Here is a 14,513-nt window from a genome sequence, read left to right on the forward strand (position 1 = left end):
ATTTTAACCATAATTCATTTCTCGGGTGGTATTTTCGCCGTTCATACTTTACTTCTACTATTATGTGCACGGTGCTAAAAGAAAGCGCCTAAGATTGTGTGAATAGGAAAAGAGCATTTTCTAAAATTGAGTTATTTTATAGTCAAGTAAGCACTTTTTAAAAGAAGTTAGAGTAGGTATTTCTGTGTAGGGCTTCATTCTGTCGTACTGCAGAAAAATGACTTTTCATCCCTGGCTTGCCTTTGGGACTCAGAGATATATGAGAACTGGGCTTACCAGAAAAGGCCAAGTGTATCTGATGGGAGGCAGCAAGGCTGATCAATATAGCAATGCCAGGAGAAATAGTCCGCTTAAGCTGCACCGTCTAGGGCCGAAGGCACTGGCTGGTGACTACTCAGCTGCAAAGATGTAATATAAGATATAATTTAATTAGAAGAAGCAGAACTGAAGTGGGTTTTTGGGGGGTTTTTTGTTTTATTTTTTGTTTTATTTTGAAACTTACAAGAAATTATACAGCTAAGCAGGTACAGTGAAATAGCCTCGCTAGAAAGAGAATGATAGTTAATATTTATACAATAAAATCACATCTTATCCCTGGGCCAGTTATCATTTGTGCTTGAGTTAAGTATAGTGGCTTATTTTTTAATTTCCAATTATATCTTTGAAATAGAAAGATACAGTGGAGTCTGGAAAATGGATCACGTCTCCCCACACCCGCACTACAAGTCCACATTCACTGCCTTTGCAACCCCTTCCTTTACCACTTTTATGCTCATCTCATGTCATCAAGAAGCTTCTTCAATGATTAAAAGTAAAGTAGAATGGTTGGGATGAATCAGATACACAAAATATCTAACTGACCTCATTAACAACTTAAAACTTGGGAATTCTTAAGCTTTATATTTAAAGTTCTTGGAAAATATGCATTGTTGCCTTACCTTTCCTCAAATCACCATAAAAAGGCCTTAAAATCTTGATAAAATTTTCTGGGGATTACAGTACTTTTCTGTATTATATACTATTAAGCCACTGTTATTATCAGCAATAAAAATTTTGCATCCTCATAAATTAAAAAAATATTTTTTGTAACACCAAGTCTGTATTCTCTAAAGTGTGATTTCTAATAACTTTGCTACCCATAATGAACTGAGTAAGTTACATTTGATGGTGACATCACACCACCTTTGTGCCAGTGTTCAAAAACTGGGCAGAAACCTCAAACCAGTGTCCTGTACGACAAGGTTGACAGATTTGAACAGGTTCTTTAGAGTCACATTCTGTCTCCATAGTCACGTATGCCTGCCTTTTCAGTAATAATTGTCATCCCCACTTTACCACCACAAATCAATGTGTTCAAAATGGTTTCAATGTCCTCCATGGAAAACATTACCTTGTAAATTCCTTGTTCATAGGTATATTTCCAAACATTAATAATGAAATAAGTGAATTCTCTCTATCATGGAATCCTATTTTTTTTCTTTCATTCATAGAAATTTAAAACACTGTTGTTATGGCACCTCTACAAATTCTGATTCAAACCTTTGGTTTGCTGTGCCAGGCTCCAGCAATCAGACTACAGACTAAGTGGCATATTCAGCTTCTTTGGGGCTCTAGAGAGTTAATAGATTTGTTCATTTGTTTTGATTTGTTTGTTGTTGTTTTACTTTCTAGTTCTTTAGCATTTTTGTTGATTTCTGTTCAGAGCAAATTGTGTCAGATATCCTAGCTCTACAGCTTCTGTGATTTGATATGCTCGTATCTCTTGGTCATCTGAGTCCTTCAATTTACCAGCATTCCAATTCACACATAGTCAGAGGTTTCTGGACAACCAGATCCCTCTGCTGCGTTCCGTATGAGACATTTCATTCTGAACTACTTGGTCTGTGATACCTTAAAGGAAACTGGGGACATGATTCTATAAACCTATTTTCTATTTCAATTGGATGCATGTCCATTCATGAAGGCTGATCCCTCACCTTCAACTCAGCCATAAACTAACAGTCCTGAGTCTTCAAAGTCAGTGATGTCACTTACGTCTACTGTATGCTAATATGAGATCCCTTCCTGGGTCTGTGCTTAACATGCCTTGTGTCATGATCTGACCATTGCCCGTCCTCAGAATTCACATTTCAGTGTCCTCCTGCTACATTATACTCCAAGCCCCTCTGGCCACCTTCCTTTCCTTTAACAAAGAAAGCTCATTCTTGCTTTAGAGCTTCTACAATTGCTGTTCCTAGAAATCTCTACTCCAAAACCTTCCTAACTTGCACCGTCCTACCACTTAAGTCTTAAATGAAATGTCAGTGGTGCTTTACCCAATTTCTCATTCAGAATTAGTATCCCCATCTCCAGACACCCATCATACACAAATAATGACGTTCCAGAGATGGTAAGGGGTTCCCAATAGCAGGTAAGAAAGACTAGCAGCTTAAGCTGGTAAACATGCCATTAATTTATAAAAACAAAGCTCTGAATGTTAATAAACTTTTTCAGAGTTTCAGACGTGGACATAAGGCTCGAGTCTTAACTTTTTCATAATATAGTTTTGTTTTGTTTTTTAAATTTATTTATTTATTTATTTTTGGCTGTGTTGGGTCTTCATTTCTGTGCGAGGGCTTTCTCTAGTTGCGGCAAGCGGGGGCCACTCTTCATCGTGGTGCACGGGCCTCTCACTGTCGCGGCCTTCTTGTTGCGGAGCACAGGCTCCAGACGCACAGGCTCAGTAGCTGTGGCTCACGGGCCCAGTTGCTCCACGGCATGTGGGATCTTCCCAGACCAGGACTCGAACCCGTGTCCCCTGCATCGGCAGGCAGATTCTCAACCACTGCGCCACCAGGGAAGCCCCATAATATAGTTTTGAAATGCCCTCTGTAACAGAATAATCCATACTATTTTCATGATAAGGTCATTTCATTTCATTTTAATTCTTCGTAAAACAGCATTTTGTGTGAGAACGTTCATGAGATGAAGAATAAATCTGAAATAGTTTGTGAAGGCACCTAGCAGTGTGCCTAAAACATAGCAGATGCTTGATAATGCTTGTTGACCAACTACACAAATAGCATCTTTTAAAATGACAAGTTATATTTTCTAACAGGCCTGGGGTTACACAAGTCAACATTGCAGTATGAATTAAGGGGTGCTGAAATGAGGTACGGCCACAATATCTCTCTCCCGCGCTGATTCTACCAACAGTGTGTTATTCTGAAGTCATTCCTTTCCTTTCCATTAGAGACCTCTTTTTGAAATGCAAGACTTCAGGAAATTGTAGCAAACCCCTGTTGTGTTGTATATTCAGGCTCTCTTCTGCAGGAACCACCCCTCTCTTGACCCCAACCAACAGGGGAACTCCTAGAAGCCAAGTGTCTATTACATCATGTGATTTTGCCCTAACTGGGCCAGTCAGACATTTTCTTCCAGGAAGTTAAAATTCTAATGTAAAAGACACAAAAACTGGAAATTTTGAATCTTGTTCAGATAAACAGCAGAGCTCTAGATCTGTCCAATACAATTGCTACTAGTCACAGGTGGCTCTTTAAAATCAGATTTCAATTTCAATGAATTAGAATTAAAAATTCAGCTCCTCAGTTGCATTAGCCACATTTCAAGTATTTGATATTATACAGCATTTCCATCATCACAAAATATTCTATTAAACAGAGGTGCTTTAAAGCAGGGCTCAACAAACTACAGCCCATAGTCCAAATTATTTTTGACAATCCATGAGATAAGGTTTTTTTCACTTTTAAATAGTTGTAAAAAATAAAAGAAGAAGATTCTAGGATGTGAAAATTATGTGGCATTCAAATTTCAGAGTCCACAAAGTTTTATTGGAACATAGCCATACTCATTTACTTACATATTATAGATGGCGTTGAGTATTTTTGACAAGTCGTATGACCAGCTAAGTCTAAAATATTGACTATCTGGCCCTTTATAGAAAAAGTTTGCTGACCTCTGCTCTAGAGGGTGGTGCTAAGGTCTCCAAACCTGTCTCAGATTCTGAAAGGTTATGAGGAGACCAGATAACACACTGAAATGCCAATAATGTGTCAGATACATCGAATGTCTTTTCATTTCTGTGTTGGAGGTTGGAAAGGAGAAGGACCAGTGCTAAGAGTATGTGTTGATATTGGGGGGATTAAAGGGGAAGAGTGTCTTCTTCCCCAATACCAATGGACAGATGTGAGAGCATCACATTTTACTGTGCTAACCGCAGTGTGCCCAGGTCCACCAGAGCCAAAATGCAGAGGTGAAAAAATGAATGCCCTAGCATTTCTCTAGTCTAAACAAGAGGCTTCTAGATTTCCTCTGTGAGAGTCCTGCTAAACTCCCTTTACACGTGAGCACAGTACCAACACCCTCTGCCGTTGTACAGCTAGACACACAGGCCAGAGCTGATGGGCCTCAAACCAAGTGTAAGCGTCATCCGAGTGGAAAATATGCAACAGCATCCTGGGGGAACTGTGAACTCCTCCCAACACTGAAAGTAGGCACACTTATTGTGTGTGTTTCTTGAAAAGATTTCATTACAGAAGGGTAATTGACACAAGTCAAGAAATGGCCAGGGTCACCCACACTATAGGAGTTACACTTTCCTGGGACTTGCCCACAAATTGACAGAAAAAGGAGATCCCAGGCAGAAGGATACAAAAGATCAAGATAGAATTCCTGAAATGGGTACAGAGATGAAAGTGTCTCGGGGCTCAGAAGAGAGGCTGTGCTTCGTGGAAATTCTGGGTCACTTGCTGTGACAAGAAACTCTCAGCTCAGGACTCGCATGTAGAAAACTCCGGAGTCTTCTCTCTAGTAATAAGTCTGCCAAATCATGTTTCATTTTCTCAGGAGGTGCCAGGTCATCACTTTGTCTCTAGCTCTAATATAATCACTATGGAAAAGTGGGTGAGAGCACCAGCATGACATCAGAGGGCCTGAGTTGGAATCATGTCCCCATCACCTACTAGCTTCCTCATTTTTCTCAACTACAAGATACCTACTTATAAATTTGTCTTGATCAATAATTAAGATATTTCAAATAAAAGTGCTTACCACTGAGACAGGCAAGAACAGTAAAATGGATGCTGATTTAGAAGACATTGCTAACGGCCCGGCCACTGCCCATCTTTGCCCCCCGCTTTCTTTCCAAACAGATTTCTGAGGATGCACAGAGTCAGTGTCTGATTCCAAGCAGTGAATCATGATCTGTTTAGACCTATTCTGACAACCATGTCCCCACTCTCCCAGCCTCCTTTGCAGTTAGAGATTGTGGGGTGCCCCGTTTCTAGCCAATGAGACCTTAGTAGAAAGTTCCTGGATATTAGGTAGGGTGGGGATGGAGGTAGTTCTGGGAAAGCTTTGGTTTTCTCAGGTGGGAGGGGACAGACAGTAAAGTAACAAATATGAAGACAAGGCCACAAGAATTAGTCACAACCATAAAAACCCTCAGCCACTGAGCAATGAATCAATACTCTAGACTTCTCGTGTCATGAGAAAAATAAATCTCCACCTGTTAGGTATTATCTTACTGTCACCCATTCCTAAAAATGGATTAGGTAGAATAAAGGTACCCAAATTGTACTAATAAAAAATGTGTAATTTCCCTAGAAATATGCTAGCCATCAATATAAAAATGGGAAAAGAAAGAAGCAAACTATGTCAACTAAAGTTTCCTTCCCTCACAGTTCCCTCCAGGGAAGTGTCTTTAAGCCCTGCTTCTCTCCTTCCCTGTTAGAATCTATAATGCTATGGAGAGGTAGCCATGGCTGCCACAAGAAGCCACGTCTTTCTCTGTTTGGGAACCATCTTAATGCTACAGGGAGACAGACACAAGGACAATAAAAACATTTTCCAAGTGCTTACTATATGCCAGGGACTGTTCTAAGAGTGTTACACATATCGACCTATTTAGTACAATTATATGCTGATACTGGTACTATTTTTTAAAATTAATTTATTATTTATTTATTTTTGGCTGCGTTGGTTCTTCGTTGCTGCACACGGGCCATGGGCTTTCTCTAGTTGCAGCGAGCGGGGGCTACTCTTTGTTGTGGTGTGGTGGCTTCTCTTGTTGCAGAGCACGGGCTCTAGGCACACAGGCTTCAGTAGTTGTGGCATGTGGGCTCAGTAGTTGTGGCTTCCAGGCTCTAGAGCAAGGCTCAGTAGTTGTGGCACACGGGCTCAGTTGCTTTGTGGTGTGTGGGATCCTCCCGGGACAGGGATCGAACCCATGTCCCCTGCATTAGTGGGCAGATTCTCAATCACTGCACCACCAGGGAAGTCCCCAATTATTATTATTATTTTTTAACATCTTTATTGGAGTATAATTGCTTTACAATGGTGTGTTAGTTTCTGCTTTATAACAAAGTGAATCAGTTATGTTCCCATATCTCCTCCCTCTTGCGTCTCCCTCCCTCCCACCCTCCCTATCCCACCCCTCTAGGTGGTCACAAAGCACCGAGCTGATCTCCCTGTGCTATGCGGCTGCTTCCCACTAGCTATCTATTTTACGTTTGGTAGTGTATATATGTCCATGCCACTCTCTCACTTTGTCACAGCTTACCCTTCCCCTTCCCCATATCCTCAAGTCCATTCTCTAGTAGGTCTGTGTCTTTATTCCCGTCTTTCCCCTAGGTTCCTCATGACCATTTTTTTTCTTAGATTCCATATATGTGTTAGCGTACGGTATTTGTTTTTCTCTTTCTGATTTACTTCACTCTGTATGACAGACTCTAGGTCCATCCACCTCACTACAAATAACTCAGTTTCATTTCTTTTTATGGCTGAGTAATATTCCATTGTATATATGTGCCCCATCTTCTTTATCCATTCATCTGTCAGTGGACACTTAGGTTGCTTCCATGTCCTGGCTATTGTAAATAGAGCTGCAATGAACATTGTGGTACATGACTCTTTTTGAATTATGGTTTTCTCAGGGTATATGCTTAGTAGTGGGATTCCTGGGTCATATGGTAGTTCTATTTTTAGTTTTTTAAGGAACCTCCATACTGTTCTCCATAGTGGCTGTATCAACTTACAGTCCCACCAACAGTGCAAGAGATTTTTTTTGTAGATTTTTTGATGATGGTCATTCTAACTGGTGTGAGATGATATCTCACTGTAGTTTTGATTTGCATTTCTCTAATGATTAATGATGTTGAGCATCCTTTCATGTGTTTGTTGGCAATCTGTATATCTTCTTTGGAGAAATGTCTATTTAGGTCTTCTGTCCATTTTTGGATTGGGTTGTTTGTTTTTTTGATATTGAGCTATTTTTTTTTAACTTTTTATTTTACATTGGAGTATAGCTGATTAACAATATTGTCCTAGTTTCAGGTGCACAGCAAAGGGACTCAGCCATACATATACACGTATCCATTCTCCCCCAAACTCCCCTCCTATACAGGCTGCCACATAACATTGAGCAGAGTTCCCTGTGCTATACAGTAGGTCCTTGTTGGTTATCCATTTTAAATATAGTACTATTAACCCCATTTTACAAATGGAGAAACTGATGCACAGAAGAGTTAAGTAACCTGCCTAAGGTCACACAGCTAGAAAGTGATGGAAGGAGGATCCAAACTCAAGCAAACTGAGTGTGAATTTAAGCAGTACGCGCTAGCACCTCTCCCTCTGCGATGGCAATAAGCATGATGGTCAGCAAGATAAGCAGTTGAAATTGACCTGATAAATTGACCTGGCAGGGACCTTTTAAAAACCCCAAATCTCGTATTTTGCCAAGCCATCTATTTATCAAGCTCTTCGAGGTATCCAGCTAATAAGGGAATAGGTCAGTCAGTTTAGAAAGTTAGACAATCTAAACATCTACCAACTACTAGAAAAGAATGGAAGGTGTTTAGCTTTGAAAACAATGATGAAGGGACCCATCAAAGGGGAGAGAAACTCTCCAGAAGAGAGATATGAAGGGAGCAAGGCAGAATTTAGAAGGTCGGGTAACATTTATCCCCATCTACATCAGCTCTCTTGGCTGTCAGATGTGGCTCTTACTCTCCTATTTTCCCCCCAAGATACTGAGTTGAAATCTGCCTACCATCAGTATTCTCATCTAACCTGGGTAACTGCTCCTCTGTATCCTTAAGCAACAGTCTAGAAGTAGAACAAGCTCGAGCCTATTGTTGGGGAACAGAGTCACTACATTAGTTTGGGCAAAGTTGTCCTGTTTGGGATGGATAACTCAGTTGAACAAGGTAACTGTAAAATTCTCTTTCGTATTGTACCTGAAGTAAATTATGTACAATTTCATTTCAAGAGAAAGGAATGGTTTAAGTGACCAGTAAGAGCACCTTTTGTTTCTATTGGTTCTTGGTAACCATATTAGCTTTTCTAATGGAGTCCAAATTCATCTTTGCTTGCATACTCATTCATTCAAGATACAAACTATTGCATCCCAGCAATGTGACAGGCATGGTGTAAAATCATATTAACAGAACAAGAGATGTGCCCCATATCCCTTCTATTTCTTTCTAGAGGTTTTAGGAGTGGAAACTAAATTTTATGCTGGTATATTAATGTATCTTATATTTACTGGTGCTCATGAAACAGAAACTTGAATTCTCTGATAAGCATGATAGTGGCAGAGTACAGATAGGCAGCTCTTCTGGAAAGGGTCTGTTTGGAAAGTAATTAGCAGTGGCATTGAGAAATGACTGATGACTGAGGACAATAAAGTGTTTAAGGCAGGGGTTCCAAAAAGGGAAGCCTGACCTAGAAAGCGTTTGATAAATGCCTGAAGGATTTCACCCCAGCAACCCACTGTTTCTTACTCTGAAACAGCTATTCCTTCCTTGAGTCCATGCCATCCCCCAGACTGTCTACTGCAGTCAGGGACACACACACCCCCCTCAACAAGGACTATCACCACCCACCTAACCCCTCCCCCCAAAACACAGATTTAGGGAATTAAAAACTGCTTTCTCCTTGCAAACACACACACAAAACAAGGCTGCTAGATTAATGTCATCCCTAAATTGTCTGTTCCGATGGGTGACCACTGTTCTGAAGGAATCTGTCTGCTTGTATTTTATTGATCATCTTTAAGAAACCCGGCAACCTCAGTACTTTTTAAAGAGCAGAAACAGGTTCTGCTACCTCAAAGCATAAGAAGCCACACTGGGGCTATTTTTAAGGGGAAAAAAACCTGCCTACTTAAAAAGAGAGAGAGAGAGAGAGAGGCCATCCAAATTTCTGTCAATAAACTAGATAAAAGCTGACAGAATAAATTCAGATCCCAACCCTTCCTTTTTTGACACCAAGAAAAAGAAAGGAGTCTAGGGCCATGAAGAGAAGGACTGCTGCTCCATTCTGGAAGAATGACACTGAATGAGATGTGAGGAGACAAGGTGGCAGGTCGGAACACAAGTTTATCTTCAACGTGGGATGTATGTTAATGCTTCCTTCATTGTGCCTCTGTGGCCATCACCTGGTCGAAAAGCCTTATGATCAGTAGAAGTCTCCACCATTCATGGAAATGAAAGGGGTGATTCAGGAAGAAAACTCCAGGTGGTGACATGGTCCACCTCTCCTCCACATTTGCAACAATTGCCCTGTTCAGGTTCTCACCGCCTTTGGCAGCACCACTTGCCAGAAACCTTAATAGAGATGAAGAAAAGCAAAACTGTCAGCTTCAATAGCAGCCCACAACAGATGAATATATTTCCAAATTAATCGAGTAAGAACATTTGGCCATGTCTGCCAGATTTATTTTATTGTATGATTTGCAGGCTAATAATGAAGACTGAGTTCTTAATTATAAGATTTGCATTTCTCCACTCCATCATAAAAGCTCATACAAAAGCTGGTTTTTTCCTTCACTGAAATAAGAGTTTAAATGCATGATGGAGAAAGGACAGATTAGCAAATCAAATGCCTTCCCAACTAGTATTTCTTAAGGACTAAAGGTCCTTCTCAAGTTACCAAAAGGTGTAAGTTATAAAATTCAGCTCCTGGTCTCACAATTTTGGAAGTTCCATTTCTTGTACTACAGGCAGGAAGAAAGGGTGGTGTACTTGTTCATACATGAAGAAGCCCATGTTAACTCCCCATCATCTGAGATGTGCACTGTGAGTCATTTTACAGGGTAGATTTTAGTTTTGAGTGAAACCCCAAGGGTAAATGATTTGGCGGGTGTGAGGAGAGAGACAGAGAACAGGGATACCGCCCCAAACTCCTGAAAAAGTGGGTGTAACAGGTTCAAAACTAAAGAAGACCCAGAGTGCTAACCTCAAAAGCCCTTTGATGCCACATGTTGAGCAACTGCGTGAAACCTCCACTTACTAGCACTGACTCACTGGAGGGCAAAGCTCTAGCTTTAGACAAGCTGTGTGGTGGACCAGTTGTGGGAGACCAAAGCACAGGACTGGCTGTTGTATTTTAGAACAATCCAAGAGAAGAGAAGCTTGTTCCTGGGAAGGGGGTTTCTTTGGGACGGAGAACTAGAGGGACCACCAGACAAGAAGGTTCTTGAGGGTGGAAGAAATTGGAGTCTGTGAAGGGTCTTGATTTCAGACTTAAGCTACTGGTCAAAGACAAAGGTTGAACAGAAAGCAAGAATTTTTTAAAGCACATTTTTTAAAGTGGCTGAAAAAGAAGAAGATGGAAATATACATTTCAGTGGCCCTTGAACATCAGCATGTATCAGAATCCCCCAGAGTGTTTGTTAAAGTACAGCTGCTGGACCCACTCTGAATAGGAGGCCCAAGGTGAGGCTTTGAGAGTGTACGTGTCTGACAAGTTCCCAGCTGATGCTGATACTGCTGGTCTGGGGACCACATTCTGAGAACCACTGATCCACATCAGGGTTTCTCACTCTCAGCATGATTGACATTTGGGGCCAGATAATTCTTGTTGTGAGGAACTGTACTGTGCATTATAGGATGTTTAGCAGTATCCCTGGCCTTTACCCACTAGATGCCAGTAGCAACCCACACACACGTGACAACCAAAAATGCCTCCAGACATTGTCAAATATCCCACAGAGGGGACTATTGCCCATTAAAAACTACTGATACACACACACACACACACACACACACACACACAAACACAACACACACACACATATATACCTTTTCAGATTCTTTTCCCTTATAGGTTATTACAAAATATTGAGTATAGTTCCCTGTGCTATACAGTAGATCCTTGTTGGTTATCTATTTTATATATAGTAGTGTGTATATCCAGCACCATTTTTACTTTGGAAACTAAGAATAATGATAGTGCATGCAGCATTCAGTAAATGTTAGCTCACATCCTCTTCTTTTGTCCACATAGGATTTCATCTCTGGCCTTATCCTGATACTCTTGGGAGTATAAGATTAGTGCTGACGAAAGTGAGAATTTTGTCTGTATAAGGTTTTCTGGATTGGACCCAGAGGTTTTGAACTGCTGTAGTGAATTACTTGTTCCTTAAAGCCTGGGGTATCACGCCAAAATTGTTTAATTGAGTTGAAAAAGGTTATTTACAGTATTTTCCACATAACTGACTTTTTCAGCCAACTGATTTGCCTACAGTAGAACATCGCCAATTTATGCTAGTGACTGAGAGAACACTGGATATTACAAATTTAAGAATTAGCAAGTACAGTAAGGGAAAGCATGAAATTAAAAGCAATTAGGGGGCTTCCCGGGTGGCGCAGTGGTTGAGAGTCCGCCTGCCGATGCAGGGGACACGGGTTCGTGCCCTGGTCCGGGAGGATCCCACATGCCGTGAAGCGGCTGGGCCCGTGAGCCATGGCCGCTGACCGTGTGCATCTGGAGCCTGTGCTCCGCAACGGGAGAGACCACAGCAGTGAGAGGCCAGAGTATGGAAAAAAAAAAAAAAAGCAATTAGGGCCGTCTCATCACAAAACGGACTTGATTAGTCCATGCTTATTATTTATGGTAGTGATTTATAACACGTCATCATCTATTTTGTAACAAAACCTTCATGATGTGACATTTTACTCTCATCCTACAAGAAAGATGGACAAAGCTGCCAGAGAATTGGTAAAGCTCATCAGCTTTCCTGATCAAGCCATTCATTCACTCAGCATTTACTGTTCTATGCCCCTGGCCCTGTGCAAAGTACATCTAAGGACAATTTTAATGGCTTTTTTCTACTACTATCAGACTCATAGATTTTCACTGGAACACAGAAAGCACTGAAAATACAAAGAAGAAAACAGAAGAACACCAGTAATCTCATCACCTAAAGATGACCACTGCTAACATTTGCCATGTCTACTTCCAATATTTTTCTATTGCATACATACATAAGAAAATGTGAAGTATATAAATATCTTTGCATAATTAAGATCATGTTTTATTTTCAATTTTGTGTTCTGGTTTTTCACCTAGCTGTTGATGAGGACATACCAAATTATATATGTAACTTAGTTATTGCTGCACATTTAAAATGTATCTTATAGCTAGTGGGAAGCAGCCACACAGCACAGGGAGATCAGCTCGGTGCTCTGTGACCACCTAGAGGGGTGGGATAGGGAGGGTGAGAGGGAGACACAAGAGGGAGGGGATATGGGGATATATGTATATGTATAGCTGATTCACTTTGTTATACAGCAGAAACTAACACACCATTGTAAAGCAATAAAGATGTTAAAAAATATTTTTAATTAAAAAAATAAAGTGTGTCTTAAAGTCATCGCTTATGTCAACCTAGTTAATACTTAGAAAGCAGCAGTTGTTTAGTTGCAATTATTTGAAAATAAATTAAAATTGTTCCAATAGTCCAAACTGGTTTTGCATCATTAGAAGTATGACATTTGTATATTTTTCTGAATGGCTGAAAATAACTCAGTATGGAAGACTAGACAAATTCAATTCAAAGCTGGTATTACTCGCACTGGCTACCAAAGTCTTATCTTCCTGGTGTAAGCAGCAACAACTTCAGGGAAACAGGAACAAGCACTGGTTCAATCTATACTTAGCCTTCTAATGAAACTGAGCTTCCTCAGTCATTACATTGCGTTATAATTTCCATAGCCATTTTCAGCCCACTTCAATTTTGGAGAACTTCGATTAGAAGTTCCAGAAAAATAATTCTTGTTTGCACTGTTACTATTTCTATTTCACAGGTGAATTAATTTTAGCACTAAATGGGTAGGTGATTTTTAGAGGACTACACAGGAATTGAATTTCTTACCATTCCTAAGGATTTTTTTTAAAATCCTTGATCTCCTACACACTCTCTCAAATGAAGACTAAAGTTGTGCCTGAAGGAGACAGATGCGGTGGAGTCATTTTCAATTGAAACTATGGCCACCACACGAGAATAATTGGCTTTAATTAATGTGTTTAACAGCTTTAAGCTGACTATGCATTTGCACAACTCCCCTAAAAGCTTCCTAACAGCATCCTCTAAAGTGTGCCTAACAATCTCTGAAAAAGTCCCTTAGAAGCACTTCAGTAGTCTTGATAGAAATATTTCACCCAGTGCTGTTAAAGCACATTAACATCTCTTCTATGTTCGGTTCTACAAGACACTTAATACTGCTCACAGTAGGTTCTCAATAAATGTTCACAATCACATATTCTTAGTGGAAATTTAAATGGCTACTGAGTTCTTTTATCTCCAGAATTGATGATTTGCAGTTTCTTCTTTGATATTCCCTGGAAAACTGCTGTAGTCTTGTAATTTCTATTGTAAATCTGAGGCATTTCAGAGTTAATAAAAGAGAAGCAAGAAGTCCTTTGCTCTGTTTCTTCCAGTTCATAAATTAATCTCTTTGGTGTATGTTCATATATTGAGGCAAGGTAAATTCCTTTGTGATGCCCAGAAAATAATATAACAGTAGTTAATGTAGAGAGTTCTTTTCCAGGGAAAGAAAATTCACCCTTAGTGGTCCTGCTCCATGCCTGCCCTGAGCTGGCAACATTACACCATCTCATTTGAACCTTGCTATGACTTTATAGTAAAGAAAAAGAGGTTTGGAGCGTTAAGTCTAGGATCTGACCTGATCCTACATCTGTCTGACTTCAAGCTTGCACTGTTTCCACCTCAGCATGAACTATTTAACAATCATTGCATAGTCCAATAGATTTCCAATGCTGCAGTATATGCCAAGTGGCCACGAGGTCGAAGGAGCTGGCCACAAAGGAGACCCAGCTGGTTCCCTGCTCTCCAGGAAGTATGTTCTAGAACTCATATTATTTTACAAGAATGCGAAGTCTAGATAAAGTCTGGAGCTTTTTTCCTTCATTTGCTAATGTACCAGACAATGTGCTAAACATGTGGAATACTTTTGTAAAATCTTAGGAAAAAAGAATTTTGGAGTCCTCCAAGTGAAATCCATACTGGGTCAGGGTTCCACAATAGTGCCCCACAGAATATCCTGACTCTTTCCAACAAAGAATAAAGTCAGCCCAGGAATAGAAAACCACGAACCTCAAAATATTACAATGCCAACCCTGTCTATAACTGCATGCCTAGGACAGCAGGGTTCCTAAAATCATTTATTCATTCAGCAAATGTGTTTCGAGCATCCACTTTTTGCCTGATA

General features: G+C 40.3%; 1 long non-coding RNA gene across 1 annotated transcript in view; it reads right to left on the reverse strand.

The window, feature by feature from the left end:
• Window positions 1-276: 276 nt before the first annotated feature.
• Window positions 277-14,513, reverse strand: part of LOC309810096 — a 115,669-nt gene continuing 101,432 nt past the window's right edge. The window contains exon 3 of the long non-coding RNA XR_014294938.1: window positions 277-398. This is a non-coding gene — a long non-coding RNA (uncharacterized lncRNA). The remainder of the gene's footprint in view (window positions 399-14,513) is intronic.

This window comes from Mesoplodon mirus (genome assembly GCF_964341445.2).
Source record: "Mesoplodon mirus genome assembly, chromosome: 9".
Taxonomy (NCBI): Eukaryota; Metazoa; Chordata; class Mammalia; order Artiodactyla; family Ziphiidae; genus Mesoplodon; species Mesoplodon mirus.